At 37.6% G+C, this 18,620-nt stretch overlaps 1 long non-coding RNA gene across 1 annotated transcript in view; it reads left to right on the top strand.

Annotated features, from left to right (window-relative positions):
• The first annotated feature begins 11,877 nt into the window (after positions 1-11,877).
• Positions 11,878-18,620, top strand: part of LOC144282526 (uncharacterized) — a 167,314-nt gene continuing 160,571 nt past the window's right edge. Inside the window, exon 1 of the long non-coding RNA XR_013350996.1 lies at positions 11,878-12,093. This is a non-coding gene — a long non-coding RNA (uncharacterized LOC144282526). The remainder of the gene's footprint in view (positions 12,094-18,620) is intronic.

Below are 18,620 nucleotides of genomic sequence, written 5' to 3'. Positions count from 1 at the left end.
TCTGAAGTAAGATTTGCATTTTTTTTTCTTTTTAGTCAAGCAAGGTTTAGAGCAATACCCTCACCTTTTCTGGAAAAATAGGAGATTAAATAAATTTAGAGCTTTCTACAAAAGCCTAAAACCAAAGAAGACCAAAACATTAAATCAGAGTCTGAAAGATAGATGAATTGTATTATTTAAATATTAGCACAGATGCACTCTTGAATGTGAAGCATTAAAATTTAAGTTGTTTATCTCTCAGACAGATTTAATTTAATATCACGCAAGGCAAATAGACCTTTAACTTATTCTGGTAAAGTAGCGCTGAATCAATTGTAGCCACTGCCTGTTAAATGAGAAAAAACAAAAAGAAAAAAACATAGCAGCAACTATTTATATGTATCTGGAGAATAAAGAGGACTTTAAATGTTTGTGAAACAGTTTTTTGATTTCGTGTGGTTATAATCTAAAAACATGAAGGTCCCTCGGGTCTTTGCTATGATGGACCCATATCTTCCAGAATAGGCAATGATACCTGATTTGGCACTCAAGGTCAAACAATACTCTTTTGTTTCACACAATCTGTCTCAATAGCAATGTTGTGTTTAGTAAATATTCTTTTTTTAATGTTAGGATTGTATTTCCCTATGTCTGATCCATAGTAACTTTTGCAATGCCTGACATAAAATAGGGGCTCAGTAGATATCTTTGGAAGAATTGAGTGTTTCCTTTTCAAACTGTTGGGGGCCCACATTAAACCATGCCTACAGGGGTGCCTGAGTGGCTCAGTCAGTTAAGCATCTGCCTTCCACTTGGGTCATGATCCCTGGGATCAAGCCCTGTGTCAGGCTCCCTGCTCAGTGGGGAGCCTGCTTATCCCTCTCCTCATAGCTTGTACTCTCTCTTACTATCTCCCTCTCTCTCTGTCTCAGAAATAAATAAATAAATCAATTCTTAAAAAAATAAACATAAACCATGTCCAAAGCTTCCTACCAGTTTCTGGATGCTTTGTAAATTGAACATATAATTGTACAATTAATAACCCCTAGGCCTTATCAGCATAGGTAATTTATACAAATACTTCAGCTGTTTGACTCATGAGATGAATCAAACCCTTCCAAACAAACTGGCTCATTTATAAACAATGCAGCTTTACAGATGATTTTAATATTGCCATTTCCCTTAACAACTTGTATCTTACTGCAACTATTTATAAGATTTCTCTTAGAAAGTTTGCTTTCAGATAAAGTCACCAAGCATGTGGAAAAATACCTACACTTTCTTGCTATGTCTAAAACTCATGCAGCCCTGTCTAATCATCATGTTTTATGAGCAGCCAGTGGTTTGAGCAACATGTCTTGTCTTTCCCATAAATCTCTTATCCCGGTTTGTGTTCAAGGCTCAGGTCTGCTGCAAAGGCTGATGTCTAATGCACAGTGCCACCATCTCTAAAACTGGAGTCATGTAAAGGTTTGCCCACACCCTCTGAGATAAGAGACTGACGGTGTCAGGTTCACAGATAACCGTTAAGGTAGTAATCCCAAAACCCCACATTTCTAACCAACCTCTATTAAAGCTGGGTGGCATTTGCTATATTTAATCCAATCTGCCTAATCAAATGTCCTGCCCCTAACATTAATCAACAAACAAGTATTTCAGAGGAAGAGATCAAACTTTCTTTAAAAAAAAAAAAAAAAAAAAAAAAACTAACATGGGAAAAAGTACTACATGGAGAAGACTCAATCCTAATTCCCATGGCCAATAAATCTATATTCAGAAGCATTATATAATCTTTCTCTTATATCTCCACTGACCAGACTACAAGTGCCTAGTGGTGATCATAAGATTTTCCAGCACTTTTGAAAACCCAGACACAATAATTGCCTCAATAAATCTCACTCAAGTCATATCGTTTGCTCTCCAAGAACAATTCTCTCTCTCTTCTAATCCACTTTTGCTTTCTAAAAGATATTCTGAGCTGCAGGATGTGGTTTCTCAGGTTAATAGGGTGCCAATATTCTTCAGTATGGTTCATGTCTTCTTCACATGTGAACCCCAACATTCACAACCTTTTCTTAAAGGATATTAGTCGATTCCATCTGCTCTTATTCACATTCTGTGAGTGCATGCTGGCAACGATGAAAACGCCATAATCTCAGAAGAAGTTGTGGGTAGTTACTCTTTGGCTTTGACCTTGGAACTCCAGTAAAGTGTTCTAGGTTACAGGTGACTGAAGTTATCTAAATTTGAAGAAGATAAAGTTTACTATTTGCCAATTTCAAATACTGAAGAGACATTTGAGATGTCTGCTCAGGGCACCTAGGTGGCTCAATCAGTTAAATGTCCAACTCTTGATTTTCTGCTCAGGTCATGATCTCAGGGTCCTGGGATCAAGCCCCATGCTGGGCTCCATGCTTAGCAGAGAGTCTGCTGGAGAGTCTCTCTCTCTCTCTCTCTTCTTCTCTCTCTCTCTCTCTCTCTTTCCCTCCCCCATCATGCTCTGTTTCTCTCAAATAAATATATAAACCTTAAAAAAATATTTCTACTCAGAAGGTGCCTGGCTGGCTGAGTCAGTGTAGCATGTGACTCTTGATCTCGGGGTTGTTTGAGCCCCACATTGGGCATAGAGATTATTTTTAAAAAAAGATTTCTACTCAAAATGCGTTCCTTTTACCATCTGGCAATATCCCCACCACGTTGTGTAGAAAGCTTCACAATGACTGTCTTACCTATTCTAGCACAATATTGTATACAAGATATCTACTCAGTAAGTTTTAATTAAATTTAATTGTCGGCATTAATAACATCCTACAGGGAACCCAAACAATAAGACACCTTAAAATTAAACTATGTAATGGTAAAACTAAGCAACACATTCTGTTTTCAAAAGCCAGAATAATCTCCTGAAAGTATTTCACTAAATTTACCATTTATGGATTTTTCAGAAGCATTAATAAAACTAGCAGAAAAAGTACTGGTGGTGTGGTTTATATGAAATTGATGTGTTTATGGATTTATTCTATTTATCTTTAGAAAATGTTTTAATAGATATAAGTTTGTGATACTAAATGGGAATCAACTCCTGCCTTCTCCACTGGCTCGAATATTTGCTAGTGTTTATTAAAATGATAATACCTTGCATCAGGATTATAAAATTAAGTGAGAAATGTATGAAAAGCCCTTAGTAAAATGCCTAGCACATAGTAGATCTCAGTGAATGTTTATTGACTTAACCGAATGCGAAGAAGAAAGAAATACTAGGCGGAGATTTATCATCCCACCTAGGTGATGAGCCCAAAGTCTAAGAGAGCTTGCCCAGTTTTATAAACCAAAGGATTTGCAGCTTGTGGGATTTTCTAAAAGGATTTTCACCATATAGTAAGCTAGAAGTGGGCATAAACCCCATTCATTCATCTGGGAGAAATATATTTAGATTTATATCACTCCGAGGAAACATATTAAAATTTCATATTTCTTTCTGAAGTCTTATTCCTAACCGAGTTAGTGAACCTGTCATCGGTATATAAAGACTCACTTTCAAGGAGAATGAAAAATGGTTCTCTTCTATAATCAGGGACTCACCTCTGTATCCTCCTTAGTAACATCAGCCGTTGTGACTCTGGCTCCCTAGCAACCATGTCTTTCTATATCAGACAGCTTTATTTGAAACAATCTTCACTGGAGAAAAGGAAGTAGAAAAATGTCCATGTAAAAATAAAAATAAAACATGAAATGTCCATGAGAATAAGTGCAGTCAATGCTTACTTGGGATGCTAAATAATTTTCCTTGTATGATTTTAATATGAAATTAAAATTAAAACCTGTAGATTTGTCAGAGAGCTGGATATATATGTATTTTATCAGGTGAGAACTTAGTTTCACTGTTCTGCTAAAAGAAAAATAAGAGAAGAAGGGACAATTCTGTCCAAGCTAGAAAGTTCTAAAAAGCAACATGCCAAATATTTCAGGAGAGCTTTGTGTTATTAAACATAATTTTGATGTGGCAAATTGTACTTTGAGTCTTTGTGTCCTACAGCCTCTGGGTGAGCTCATTTCTATATGGAGTTGGTTCTCAGAGCCAAAGGTCTGACAGTACATAGGAAAGTTTAAGCAAACAGTTCACTTTATTTGAAGCGGATTTACTACTGCCATCAGGAACACCATGTCCCTCACGGCCTCATTTTATGGCCCTTGTACCTGATGGGCTGGTTCATGACAAGCTCATTCCTCGTCAGTGCCCATTACCTGCCCAAGCCTTCCCCACGGGCCCTCCATGCAACCGCCACGCAGGATCTCACTTCAGATCCAGTATCCTCGCAGCCAAAAGCACTGATCACAGATACCCAAACTGCGTTTTCTGCTTGCCGACAGAGTAACTGATATTCGTATTTGAATTAAAAAGATAGCCCTCAAAGTCCTACTTTACAGAAATCATTGATATTCTAAACCAGGAAACATTTCACATGCACATTAAGCAAATATACCACCTAAAGAAAGTATTCATTATGCCTCAACATCTTATTCTACACCTAAAGATATAGTGTTTTATGAAAATACCTTTAAAAAAGCAATAAAAAGAATAACGTGTTCACAAATGCACAGCATCTTACACATTTAAAACTATTATCCCCATGTTATAAACAATGAAACCAGGACAGTGATTTGCTCGATGTCACATAGTAAATTAGTGACAAAAAAGAATAAAAATCAATGTTTCCTATCTATAAGCTTGAGACACTGAGGCAAATTCTGGGCCTCTTTGAATTAGTATAGACTAGAGCATAAAGGCCTCTTCATGGTGCTTTAGTTTTTCCAGGTCCCAGATCAGCCCCGTGTCAGTTTATGTTCTTTTTTCCCTTTCAGGCCAATGACTTGCTCCTAAATCATAGAGAAAGGAAGGAAGACTATGCTGATTTAAATATCTGGCTTTGTAGCTCTACTTGCAAGAGAAGGAGAATAACATAACCATAAAATATATGGAACTAACCAAGATATTAAACTAGGTTACCCAACGATTTAGACAACACTTATTTACTCAATATTTCTTAAATTCTAGGCACTTTTGGGAAACAAAAACAAAGAGAATAGACGACAGTCTCTTCCCTCATGGAACATAGGAAGAGGAGATGAGCAATAACTTATAAATACAATATATAGGGGAATGCTAGATCATGATAAATCCAAATGGATAAAAACAGGGCAGGGTAGGAAGTTTAGGAATACTGGATTGACATATTGACATTAAAAAAGAAATTATCTCCCAGTAAGCTGAAGTTGAAGACTTTAAAGAAGCAAAGGAGTAAGTGTTGCTGCTTCTACTGAAGACACTATGCCTTCATACAGCGACAGACTCTCTTCCTCTGGTGTCCCCTGCAGAACTTCCCAACTCAGATGTCCCTCATCTCCATCTCAGTCTATCCCAAACCGAGTATCTGACAGTCCCACAACACAAAAAATCCTCTCACAAGATCTCTAGATTTTAGGCTTCTAGAGTGCTCAATAAAACAGCTTATAAAATCAGAATGGATTGGAAAGTATACACACACACACACACACACACACATGCATACACACATTTTTATATATATATAATATATATTTTATATATATATACACGATATATACATATATTCCATGTATATATGCAGTTGATCCTTGAACAACACAGGAATTAGGAGCATGGACTCCTGCACAGTCACAAATCTAAATATAACTTTTGACTTCCCCCAAAGTTAACTACTAATAGCCTACTGTTGATCAGAAGCCTTACTGATAACAAGAATAGTCAAGTCAAACATATTTTGTATATGTATTATACTGTATTCTTATAATAAAGTAAGCTAGAGAAAAGAAAGTGCTATTAAGAAAATCTCAAAAAAAAAGAAAATCTTAAGAGAAAATACATTTATAGCACAGTATTGTATTTACTGAAAAAAATCTGTGTGTAAGTGAACCCATGCAGTTCAGACTCATGTTGTTTAAGGATCAACTGTATATATACACACACACAGATTTATTCCCTAGTATCTTTTTGGTTCCTTAGTATCTTTATCCAGACGCATTATTAGAAACTCAGGAGATGTTGCTAAAATAAAGATTGCCCCTAAGTGTGTCTGAAATTCAATTTAACTATTGAGACATTTGGGATAATTAATCCCCATATCACTTTTCTCTACAGGAGAATAACCAAAATACTGAAGGTATTCAGAAGAGAATAATTTTAGAATATTTTAAAAATTATTTCTAAGTCTGTTCTTCAATAACCATAAGTGAATTTTTAAAAGATACAAACTCAGTAAGGAGAAAATTATATTTGCTTTATATCTATAGCAGAACTCATCAGATTACTTAGATTTGGTCAAGATTTCTACTTTATTAACATTTTACAATTCATTTAAAACGTCACGTACATTGCAGAGTACCTCTGAGCCAAGCCAGACTTGATCTGTTAGCATTTCATTATATCTGACAAAACCTAATTTGGTTTGTTTTCATTTCTGTAGTTTTATGCATGTAAAAAAATGAATTACATGTACATTATGATTAAAAATTTGTTATCAAAAGAGTTGTCATGATTTTGCTTTAAGCCTGTTTATTGGAGTATAATCCTATTCTCTTAACTTTCAAGGAAACAAGGCAAGTATCTCAGTTAATTACTATTTCATTGCGAGTACCCCAGAGCAAGCACAGTTAAAGTGTTCAATGTTGCAAAGTAATTGGCAAGAACTTAGAAGAACCAGGACATATAAATTTGCACTAACAACTTAAGCTAATTGGGGAAATGGAAATAAATACAAGAATTTAGTGATTATCCAGCACTGAGATAAAAAGAGTGGCTGACAGTGAACACAATCCAAGAACACAAGTTCAACTAAACTTGTAATAGTTATGAGACACTTTAATTGGGATTTCAAGTGAAATAATATGCTCAGATGGCCTGTGTTTAATCCCTGTACACATGTACCTGAGAGGAAAATATCTGTTTCAACAAAGGGCCACAGCAAGTAGCAATTTTTTATGACTTCATTTCGTCTAAAATACACACTAGTAAACATAGGAATCTCTTTGTGAATGTAGAAAAATGCCTCAAAACATTATTTGTCATACAAATTGAAAATCTGTCACTGTTGCATTGAAAAATAAAAGGAAAAAAGAAAGAAAAAAAAAACACTATGCAGCACACCACCTGAGTGATGTACATTATAGGAAGATATTTCTACCTAGGTGATAATCAAATGTGCCTATGTCAGCCAAAGGGCAAAACATCAAAGATCATTGGCATTCCTCTAAATGTTATCACAAATTATTATTATTATTATTATTATTATTATTATTATTATTACTATTATTATTTAGCTTAGTTGACTGAATTCATTAAATAGAACACATACTCCCCGGAACACAGGGAGCTTGCGGGGGAGGGGGAAGTGATTTTCTTCCTCACAAAGTTCAGCCACCGCAAATCATTTTTTTTTTAAGAAGTTGCTGGTTAAAACCTTTGAGGTGGAGTCCAGTAATCAACTGAAACAGATGCTGTGCAGTGAGGGAAGGAGGGTGCAGTGAAGCAGTAACTGTTTACAGGGTAAACACCGCATTGGGATGGTAGGTACACCCTACCTGCTCATTTGACGGTAGCTCTGTGGTACCATTATACGTGAGGCAAATGGAGCAGAGAATTCACACACAACTGCTAATATCTTAACTTTATATTTTCCTTGTTTTAATACATGTCAATAATATACTTATCCCAGCTCTCAATCTGACTCTCAACCCCTTTACTTTTCTCACCAATCCCAGTGATGTGCTAGAGCTGGCTCATATGAGAGAAGATGGTGGCTGTGAAGTCTTCAGGATCCAGTCCCTTCTCCCTTTCTAGGCTCTCTTGCATGGCCAGTGTTCCTTGTGCCTGTCACAGTAGACTGCTCCCATTCCTAGATCCTCCCCATGCTTATGTGACTGCTCTCTTCCAAGAGCAACCCTGACTGGCTAATATCCACTCAGCCAAGTCCCAGTTCAGCTGCCATCCCCTCCATGAAGTGTCCCCACACACACCAGTTTGTACCTATAAGAAATGGTTTAGAGTAGGAGAGAGATGCTTGAAAAAGCCAGTGTTGCTACTTATTAGGGATATAACTCCTGCTCATGGGATGACCCCTGTTTTCTCATTTGTAAAATGAGAATATTAACATATGTTTTTCAGTGTCAGCTGCCTCTTAAGGTTATTACTAAAATCAAAACTTTGACACAGTGCCTGACACAAAGTAAATATCCATACACTGCTGTGATAATATCACCTGATTTTTCAGAACTCTGTCATAATTCAATAATACTGTTTATCAGATCACATAATTGTTCACTTGTCAATCTCCTCAGCTAGATATGCTCTGCTCAGCTTTGGGTGTCCAGTGACCAGAAGGGGCCTGACGCATAGTATGTGATCAATATTTGTATGCTTTATTAATATATGAACAGTAAAGCAATTAACCACCCATTGGTCATATTTAATGTGCTTTATAGTAGGTTTTAAAACATTCTCAGTGGAGCCTTTCAAATGTGGCTCTTATATATGGATAAAATTAAAATAGAAGAGTATAGTTCCATAGCACAGTGGCTCAGAAATCAGTGTTACCCATTATTTCTGAAGTAGAGGTGAAGGCAGTTCTGAAAATAGTGAAGCATATATAGAAAGGTACAAGAGAAGGTACAAGGAAGGTACAAGAGAGGGTCTGTCTTAGGAGACTGAGTCTCACTGAATGTTGAGTCCCTCAGCCAGGGCATGTGGGAGAGTGTGAATGGAAAAGGAGGTCAGGGTCAAAATTTATAAGCAGAAGGGAACAAACCATCACAGAAGAATCTGCTGATGCAACAAAGAGCATAACTATAGTTGCGGTAAAAAGCAACCCGAGATCATTTTAAATGTTAAAAGAAACAAAGGAAAGTATATAATCTCTAAAGCAAATATAAGGAAAGCAGATTTAAAGGCAGCTAAACATCAGTGTAATATGTGTAATCAGTGCAAAAAAATCTTAGCGGATGGATTTAAGAACAGTCTGGGCACAGGCAAGGAAAGAATTACAGGGTAGATATGAGAAAGAGAATGGCCTAACTCATACCCAGGATCCCTGAACTCAAAGACCATGGCACAAATTCAATACATAGAAGGCACTCGGATACCCAAGATACTGAAAGCAAATAAATACGTAATAAATTCCTCAGTCACACTGTTCCTAACACTATGTACTACTATATATTCAGCAGCTACCAAGTTATTTTATCTTGGACAGAACTATTTGAATGATTCTCATGGCATTTTCTATGAGACAGTTCTCCATAATTTGCCTAATATTAAAAGTAATACCTACCATAGTTATATATAATGATTACCGAAATTATTTCAGAGTCAAGGGAGGGTTCATGGTTGAGGCAGAGTCACCCCTCAAAATACCATACACTCAACATAATACAGAAATTTTAGGCAGCCATACAAGTCATCTCTAACTTTGTGATTTATGGTTTAAACTGTGATTATAGTTTTATAGTTTCATTAATAGTTAAATAACGATTACACATAAACCTGGCCTTTCCTACTAGAGCAATTTTCAAACACACACGTGCTAAAGGAAGGATTTGCATTTATCTTCTTAGAAAACTAATAAAACTGGGGAGTAATCATAAAGTGACATCTGTGATTTTCTTCATTAGTGAGCAGGAGAGAGAGTCTGTGGGTAGTCATTGGGTCTTTCCACGTAGGAAGTCGAGGTTCCAGACTAACTTCCTGGCTGCAGACCAAAGCTGTGTACACAATCTGTGGATGGTGGTACCAGTTCTCTAACTAAAACATGCTGAGAGCAACTCCAAGAGAAGCGTACCCTTCGAGAGGAACTTTTGGGACACATAGAATGAACTATAAAATGGCAAAGATAGACACAGAAAGACCCCATCCCAAAGATGACAGTGAAGGATGGTCTGATTCTAGTCCTTTTTCTAGATATCAGAAATGCCTCTCCTATGAATGTAACGTTAGAGGGAACAGACATTTTATATCATCTAACATCAGGTGCAAAAGAAAGTACAGGGAAATCCTCTCCAAGACTAAATATGATGGAATAGTAATAGTAGCTCCTTGAATTTAGGGAGCATGTTTCCAATTGGGATTCCATCTTATCTTCTTTACTTCCCTGTGGAGAGGTGGGGCTTCTTACTTGTCATCATTTTACAGAAAAAGAAACTGAGAAACCTAGTGGTTGAGAGACATGCCTCAAACTTCCCAATGAATGGACCTAATCGCTTCTTTTCAGTTCACCGTTATTGCGGTTGTTTGGCAAATAGTCCTTGGAAAATAGCCCTTGTTGTTAGGGAGGATTGCAGGCACCGAAAGAAAACACAACTTTGTAAGGGCATTCCTTTCTGTCCCACCATGCCTTCATCTTTCAGATCTTGGTCCATGAAGTTCTTGCAACTATGAGCACTCTCCCTTTCCTCATCACTTATACTAATCTATTTACACTTTAAATCTCTTAGCTGTCTTTTTCCCTGGGAAACCTTGTCAAAGTGTATGTGCTGGCACTTGCCTATGTTCCCCACCTGACTGCATTTACTGTGAGGGCAGGTACACGTTTGACTTATTCACTTCTGAAACCCTAGGGTCTTGCAGTGCCCATGAATTTTTTTTTCTTTATGTAGTTTTAACTTCTATGAAAATATAAAATAGTTACAAAACATGTCCAAATCATACGTAAAAACCTCGGTAAAGTTTCACAAATTGAACATATTCTTCATGCAGCACCCAGATTAAGAAAGAACATTGCATGCTCACCAGAAGTCCCCAACTCTCCCCTTCCAGTCCATACATCCCTATGGGTAATCACAATCCTGGTTTATAATAGCGTAGATTAATTTTGAATTTGCTTTTACTTTATGTAAATTATACAGTACATTACTTCTGTGTGTGGATTCTTTTGTTCAACATTATATTAGTAAGATTCACCCACAGTGTTACATATGATTATAGATCATTCATTCTCATTACAATAGTGCCCAATAAATATTTATTAAATGAAGATAATGAATGAAACAGTAGTCACAAAAATCCAAGAGATGAAATAAATCTCTCCATGTTGTGTAATGAAGGAAATGGACTGACCCAAGTCTTCAACCTGAGTCTCCTAAGATCACAAAATATATACCATTTGGTTCAGTGTGTCCCACCATCCTCCCCCATCTCTAATAGTAAATTGAAACATCAGCAGCAATAGGACCAATCACTCTTTTTCTTTTGCTTGATTTTTAAGGTGTGTCACCTCCATAATCAGAATCACAGAGCCAGGAGCAAAGGGCAGCATTTAAATTATAGGACGATGACTGGAACACAACCTTCCTGGATATTAAAAGCCAGCAATACAGACGTTAAATACCGAGTGACTTCCTGCTTTTTGTGCTTTACAGTATCCCTTTTCATATGCCAAATGGTCTGTGAATTCCATCTGTCAGGAGTTAGGGATGTACAAAGCAAGGAAGAGAAGCAGCAAATGGAAAGTAATAGAAAGGGGGCAGAACACAGAGATAAGAGGGTGGATATGTGAAAGCATCAGGTGGGGATCTCAGAAGCATTGTTGTGGCTCTCAACTCTGGCTTCAAATGAAGATCACTTGGAGAAAATACTGGTGGCTAGCTCAATCCCAGACCAGTTATTTCAGGATCACTGTGGGTGGGGTTCTGGCATCAGTATTTTTTCAGAACTTGCCAGGTGGTTCTCACATGCAACCAGGTTTGAGAACCACTGGTTAAAAGCAAGGACCAGAGTGAAACAATAAACAGACACACCTGCAGTTGTTCTCAAATTTTATTATGGGGAAAATGTCACCTGGAGAGCTTGTTTAAATTGTAGATTCTCTCAAACCCACTCCACACCACCCCCAGAAGACCAGATTCAGTTGGTCTGATGAACACTAGGAATCCACCTTTGTAACAAGCTCCCAGTGATCCCAAGGCAGGAGAAGCCCTGGGGAAGAAATGGCTGATGAGGACGAAGGAGCAGAGAGGTGGAGCCGATGATGAGGACCTCTTCCTCACCTTTCTCCAGAGTGAGTGCACTAAAACTGAGTCCTGAAAGAGGTAACAGATTTTTTTTCTCTAAAATGAAGTTTGGTATAGGATAACAGAAAATACTCATACTTATTCAAATTTCATTCACCTTTAAATTTAAATCTTTCTGAAAGTAATTTGAGTTTTACTGAATGAGCTCCAGTTATGTCTTCACCTCCCCTTACACAGTAGCAAACCCACCACATTGGTGTGAAAAGAACATACTGTTTGAACAGGAGAGCTCTGTAACCATGAGTGTGCTTTCATATGATGTTTATCTGATACTCAAGCATCCTTTAAAATTAACACTAGCTAGCTTTTAAGAGAGCCAGTAGTACAGGACTTAATTTGAAAGACCAAACAGGGAGAGTGTATTAAATGGACTGTGAAGTTTCTTTCATTATGAGAAATGAAGAATTCAATTCGGGAACATCAGAGGTTTTTCCCCTTAACACCTACTAAATCGCCCTTGATATTGGATCATCTGCTTCTACATTCCAAGAGATTGCAGTATAAAATATACTACAGAAAGCAACTATGACACAAGATAAAGTCATCAAAATTTAAGTGAAGGGGGCATCCTTGAGCATGTTCAGAGATTCCCCAAGCCAGAAATCTGGACCTGTGGATGAATCAGATGGCCTACTACTGTGTGACCTTCAGCATTTTGCTCAGCCTTTCTGGACTCTGGTTTCCTTGCTTGTAAAAGCTGGTAATAATAGCTCCATTTAGTAAGCTCTTGTATATTAGCACTTTTGTGTATGCTTTTCTTTATACAGTAACTCTATGAGCTATTTTTATCCCATTATATAAATGAGGCAATTGAGACTCCAAGAGGTCAGGTAACTAACCCAGTATTAAGCTCCTAAGTGGCAGAACAAGAAGCCAGTTTCACTATCCTTGAAGTAACTAGAGTTTATTTAGGGCCCAGTCTTCCTTGCCATTGCACCCCTTTGGTCTAGCATGTCTAGTACAGTACCTGGCATAGAGCAGGAGTTCAGTAAACATTTCTTAAGTCAGTGAATCAAACTAGCTCTAGAACCATGTTCTGTATACCTCCAATTATTTTATTATATATGCATCAAGAAATGAACCTTGGTATAATATCCCAAAACAAATTTTATAACTTAAGATTGAGAACACTTAAAAAGTCATTATTTTATTTCAGGGGAGTTGAGGGGAGGATTTGCAACGCGGTCGGGTGGCAGATACCCATGGTAACCAGAGAACAGGCCAAGACAGAGTCTGGTGAACTCCCCACCTTCTTAATTTTGTGATGTTTAAGGCCAATTAGCTCATCTCAATTTCTTTATCTGTGAGAGCCAGTGTGAATCCAATGATCCATTTGGTTCATTCAAATGCAAACTTCTATTGCACACACTCCTTTTAAAAAATTTTAATAAAAAGGCCATCTACCATCCTGATTTTAAATATCCTCCAACATTCACTTACCTAGGGGAAAATCCAACTATCTAATTTGCACAGGAGTGTCTGTAAGTGGAGTTAACTATTCAGGCCTTTAGCATATCATATTTATTCAAGGATTTGCAGCCCTCTGCACTCTATTTATCTTTAGTCTGTAGGTAGTCTCCCTTTCAGATGACGAGGAGGGACAAATCAAATATTATATTCAGAATGAGCAAAATAATTCCATTTCACTCAACACTCCTTGAGTCTTCTTTTGCCAAGATCAGCCTGAATAGCATTTAGAAAACTGTAGAAAACTATGCAAATAGGAGCTCTGTTGGATAGACAGCATGTTCAGGAGATGGGAAGGAACAGTGAGTCAAAAATTATTCTAGATTTAGAATGTTACCTGTAACAGTTATTGCCATGGGGCCATAATTCTTTTTTTAAAAAAATTATTTATTTTGAGAGAGAGAGAGAGAAAGGAGGAGGAGAGGCAGAGGGAGAGACTGTCATGCAGACTCCTTGCTGAGTGTGGAGCATGATGGGGGCTCAGTCTCACAAGTCTGTGATCATGACCTGAGCTGAAACCAAGAGTTGGATGCCTAACCAGTTGAGACACACAGGCTTCCCAGATAATTCTTAGACCAGTCAGATAAATTGAAATGCAAATCTGAAGATGCCTACATACTACCTAAGAGAGAGACTAGTAAACCAAACTTAGAATACCAAACCAAAGGCGGTAACTCCTTTGCAATCTGGTTTCAAGAGGTAGCAAGTACTTCTCTATCACCTAATCTATTATAGTCTGTTCTTTATCAGTCCACTTCTCTCAGCCTTTCAGTTACTCTGTGTTGTGTTCCTACTATTAGTGTAAGGTGGTGTAGGGAAAAAAGCAATAGAAAGGGGATTTAACTTTTTTTTTTGAGGAGGAGGAGGACACACATATAAAATCTCAAGTGCCATAAAATAATGCTGATACTAAAACCTGAGACTTGGGAAACAGACAAACCTGACTTGTAATTCCAGCTTTCCTAGCTGTGCAAACCTGGGCAAGGCATTTAATGTCTCTGAGTTAGTGTTCTTCCATCTGTAATAAATAAATGATGATGTTGATGATAGCTACCTAATAAACTTGCTATAATGACTGAGATGATATGTGTAAAAAAAAAAAAAAAGTCATGAGGCTGGGCAGCATGGGTGGCTCAGCAGTATAGCACTGCCTTTAGCCCAGGGTGTGATCCTGGAGTCCTGGGATCAAGTCCCATGTCAGGCTTCCTGCATGGAGCCTGTTTCTCCCTCTGCCTGTGTCTCTGCCTCTCTCTCTCTCTCTCTCTCTCTCTCTCTCTGTGTGTGTGTCTTATGAATAAATAAATAAAATCTTTTTTAAAAAAAAGGTCATGAGGCTGATATTTGATCTTTTAAAAAGTTATAGCTGTATGAAGTGATGAGAGAGGAAGGAGTAATCCATTTTAACTGGGATTGTGATATAGACTTCCTAGGTTCTTAACAGACACTACTGCCCTTCATACCAAAAAGCACTCCTTCCTTCTAAAACTTGCTTTTGCTGATATTTCCGTAGCCTGATTCATTGTTTATGTCTCGCTCTTGCTGCAAAGCCCTCTGGTTTTTCCACTGACTCTTCTCCCCCCGCCCCACCCTCCCCAGGTTTGAGTCCTGACTCTCTTGGCTTGACCTTATTCCCTTTCATGGGTCAACTGCCACATCTGTGCTGCTGACCCTCTCATCTCTCCCTTTGGAGCTGAGTGTACTTCCAAACTAGAAGGGCAGAGCACACAAGAGCCAGACACAGCAAGGGTTATAAGATGCTCCAGGGAACAAGGTGCTGGGATCAAAAGAGAACTTTTGAGCTCATCTCAAGTACAGGCCTTTTTTGCCAAGGTCTACCTCACATGTCATCCTCCCTGGGCTTGGGGGGAGCAATGTCATGGAAGTCTTCCTGAAGCACTGCTTTTATTAGGTTTTGTTCCCACAACAAGGTTTCCCTATTACCTTATAACTCAAATACAAGCTTCTCTGCAGAGGCCACTTCTGTGTACTCAGCCACCTCCCCAAAGCTATTCTCATCACACCATCTCCTTGCTGACAAATTCAGTAGCATGTTTATTCCAAGCGTAATAACACATGTAATAGTGCCTCGCACCTGATTAGCCACATAAAAAGTGGCCAATAACAACTCATGTATCAAGCCAGCTTGATTGTTAGAGACTACAAGGTGAAGTTTTGTCAGTTGAATTATCATACATGTGTGTGGGTCAGTTTTTGCCATTTTCATGTGGTAACTCCATATGTTTACCACTTCCTTCCCACAGAGGTCCCAAGAAGGAGCTCTCTTTGCAGGGAAGACTTCTGACTTCTACACAGTACAAAAATCTCTAGACACAGGCTACCCTGAGCCAGAGTAGAAAACAACTGTAGCTAAATGGTAGGTCAAGATTGTAGGATATTTATAGAGTATTATATATGCCTGAATCAAAACTCAAGGGAAGAACAAGTGATATTCTAAACAGTGACTTGCTGCTTTCTGTAGAAACAGAGAAAGTATGTTTTATTATTGTTCAGGTAAATCTGGGCCTTTGGGTGGGAAGAATAGTGAGATTTATGCTTTCCTAAGAATTATACATCCTCAAATTGCAAATAAGAAAACCTGGCTGACATTCAGAGAGGGAGAATCCATCCTTTCACAGATTCAACACATATTTATTGAGATCATGCTATAGCCATAGTACATAGCATAGTCTCCCACCCAAAACTAATGACCCTAGAAGTATTCATGAAGAAACATGATTATTGTATGCTATCTATTGTTTGACCTACAAAACTCTGTTCTGAGCATGTCACTGCCTAATTTTCTCTACTATGATATTGAAATAATTATACTGTAACATAATATTATAATGTAACATGTTGATGGCAGAGATCATATCTCACTTGTCTGTATATCCCTGTCCGCACAATATTGACACACAATAGATTCTTCATGACATTTTATCCATGGAGTAAATGAATGAGAGTATGCAGTCAAGAACACCATTCAGCGGATTGTTGCAATAAATCAACTGAGACAGGAAGGCTGGAATTGAGGTTGTAGCTTTGGGAATGGACAGAAAAGACATTGCAGAAATAGATTAAGTCCTCGAACATTTTCCAGAATGATCATGAAAGGGCACAATCTTGTTCCTTCTTCCTAAATTACAGGCCACCATAGTAAATAATAATTTAAACTTACTAGTCTGTGTATCTAACAAAGAAAACATGGATAGGGATAATGCTTGTAGCCAATACAGGAAACCTTTTATTCACTTTCCTTGTGTATGGATACTTAGATACACACTGCACACATAGTATGTACACACACACACACACACACACACACTTAATTCTGGTTTTACTGCCAATTAAGAAATACAAGAACAACAGACCAAAAGACAGACAGACAAACAATGGGAGCCAAAAGAAGCACATGTATAACAAGTTTTTCAAAACAGTAAGTCCTTAAGAAATAGTAACAATTAATAAAACATGCTTACAGATAGTTGTAATATAGTCACTGACATAATCTCTTCACCACCAGAAAAGACTGGTTATTATCAGTAGTGGGAAAATGCCATTAGAATGGCTAAAATCCAACACGTTGAAATGCTGATGAGGATGTGAAGCAACGGGAACTCTCCTCTATTGCTAGTGAGAATGCAAAATGGCACAGCAACTTTGGAAGACAGTCTGACAGTTTCTTCAAAACAACAGACTCTTATCATATCATCCAACAATTGCATTCCTTGGTATTTATGCAAATGATTAAAAATTGTATGTCCACACAAATGTTTACAGCAGCTTTATTCTTAAGTGCCAAAACTTGAAAGAAACCAAGGAGTCCTTCAATGTGTAAATGAATAGACAAGCTGTGGTATATCTATACAAGGGAATATTATTCAGCAATTTGAAAAATTGACTTTAAGCCACAAAAAAAATATGGAGTAAACTTAAATGTACATTATTAAGTAAAAGAAGCTAATCTGAAAAGTTTGTATGATTCCAACTATATGGCACTCTGATAAGGCAAACTATGAAGACACTAAAAGACCAGGAGTTGCCAGGAGGAGGGAAGGATAAATAGGTGGGACATGGGAATGAATTTTTTTTGGGGGGGGGGAATGAATTTTTAAAACAGTAAGACAGTTCTCTATGATACTACAATGGTGTATACACGGTAGTATATATTTGTCAAAATACATAAAATGTGGAACACAAAGAGTGAACTCTAATGGAAGCTATGGACTTTAGTTAATAATGTGTCACTATTCGCTCATAACTTTATCACATTAATATAAAATGTCAATAATAGAGGAAACTGTGAGGGTAGACAGGATACATAAAAACTCTCTGCTTAATTTTTCTGTAAACCTAAAACTGCTCTAAAAAATAAGGTATATTAAAAAAAAAAGACAAGCAGAATAAGTTTTCTGCTATATCACACTTTGTCCAAACACTACTTTAAACTGTTAGCAATCTATCAATCACCTATTGGTTACATTGGTGAGGTATGAGATAAAACACCAAAGAGGATGTAGGGGGAGCTCAGTGATTTGCAATAGCAAGAAGCAGCTCCTACCCCTAAGCTGAAAAGGCAAAGGGAACAAGACATGTTATGACAGCCAGAGGCTGGGGCATAGAAAAAGCTGGACCCCAATGGCTCATGGGACCTGAGGTGCCAGAGAAGACACTGACACTGACATAAATGATACCTGAGGAAGGAAGACCACGTTTCTCCCTTCCACTCATGAAAGTCTCTTATGAGTGCTGTTTATTAGCCAACTAAACTATCATGGGAGGTGAGCAATGGGATAGCAGGGTCTGCTGCCCTGTAACAGGCCAGAGGGAAGAAGGAAGAGGTCTGGAGCACTCTGGCCCAAAACCAGCATACCATCAGAAAAGAAAAAATAATAATTATGATAATCATAATAAAGTTGCTAGTGAAGTGAATTAACTTTGTTTTTAAAATACATTAACCTTGAAAGCACATTATAAGAAGAAGATAGACATAAAATAGATATTATGACCAAAATTTTAAAAATAGCAATAGTCATTTACTTGAAAGACCATCACTTCTGCCCAGTTCCCATGATGTT

Source organism: Canis aureus, chromosome 13, assembly GCF_053574225.1.
Source record: "Canis aureus isolate CA01 chromosome 13, VMU_Caureus_v.1.0, whole genome shotgun sequence".
In the NCBI taxonomy this organism is placed as follows: Eukaryota; Metazoa; Chordata; class Mammalia; order Carnivora; family Canidae; genus Canis; species Canis aureus.
The sequence above is the reverse complement of the archived record's forward strand: the minus strand, read 5'-3'. Positions and strand labels throughout refer to the sequence as shown.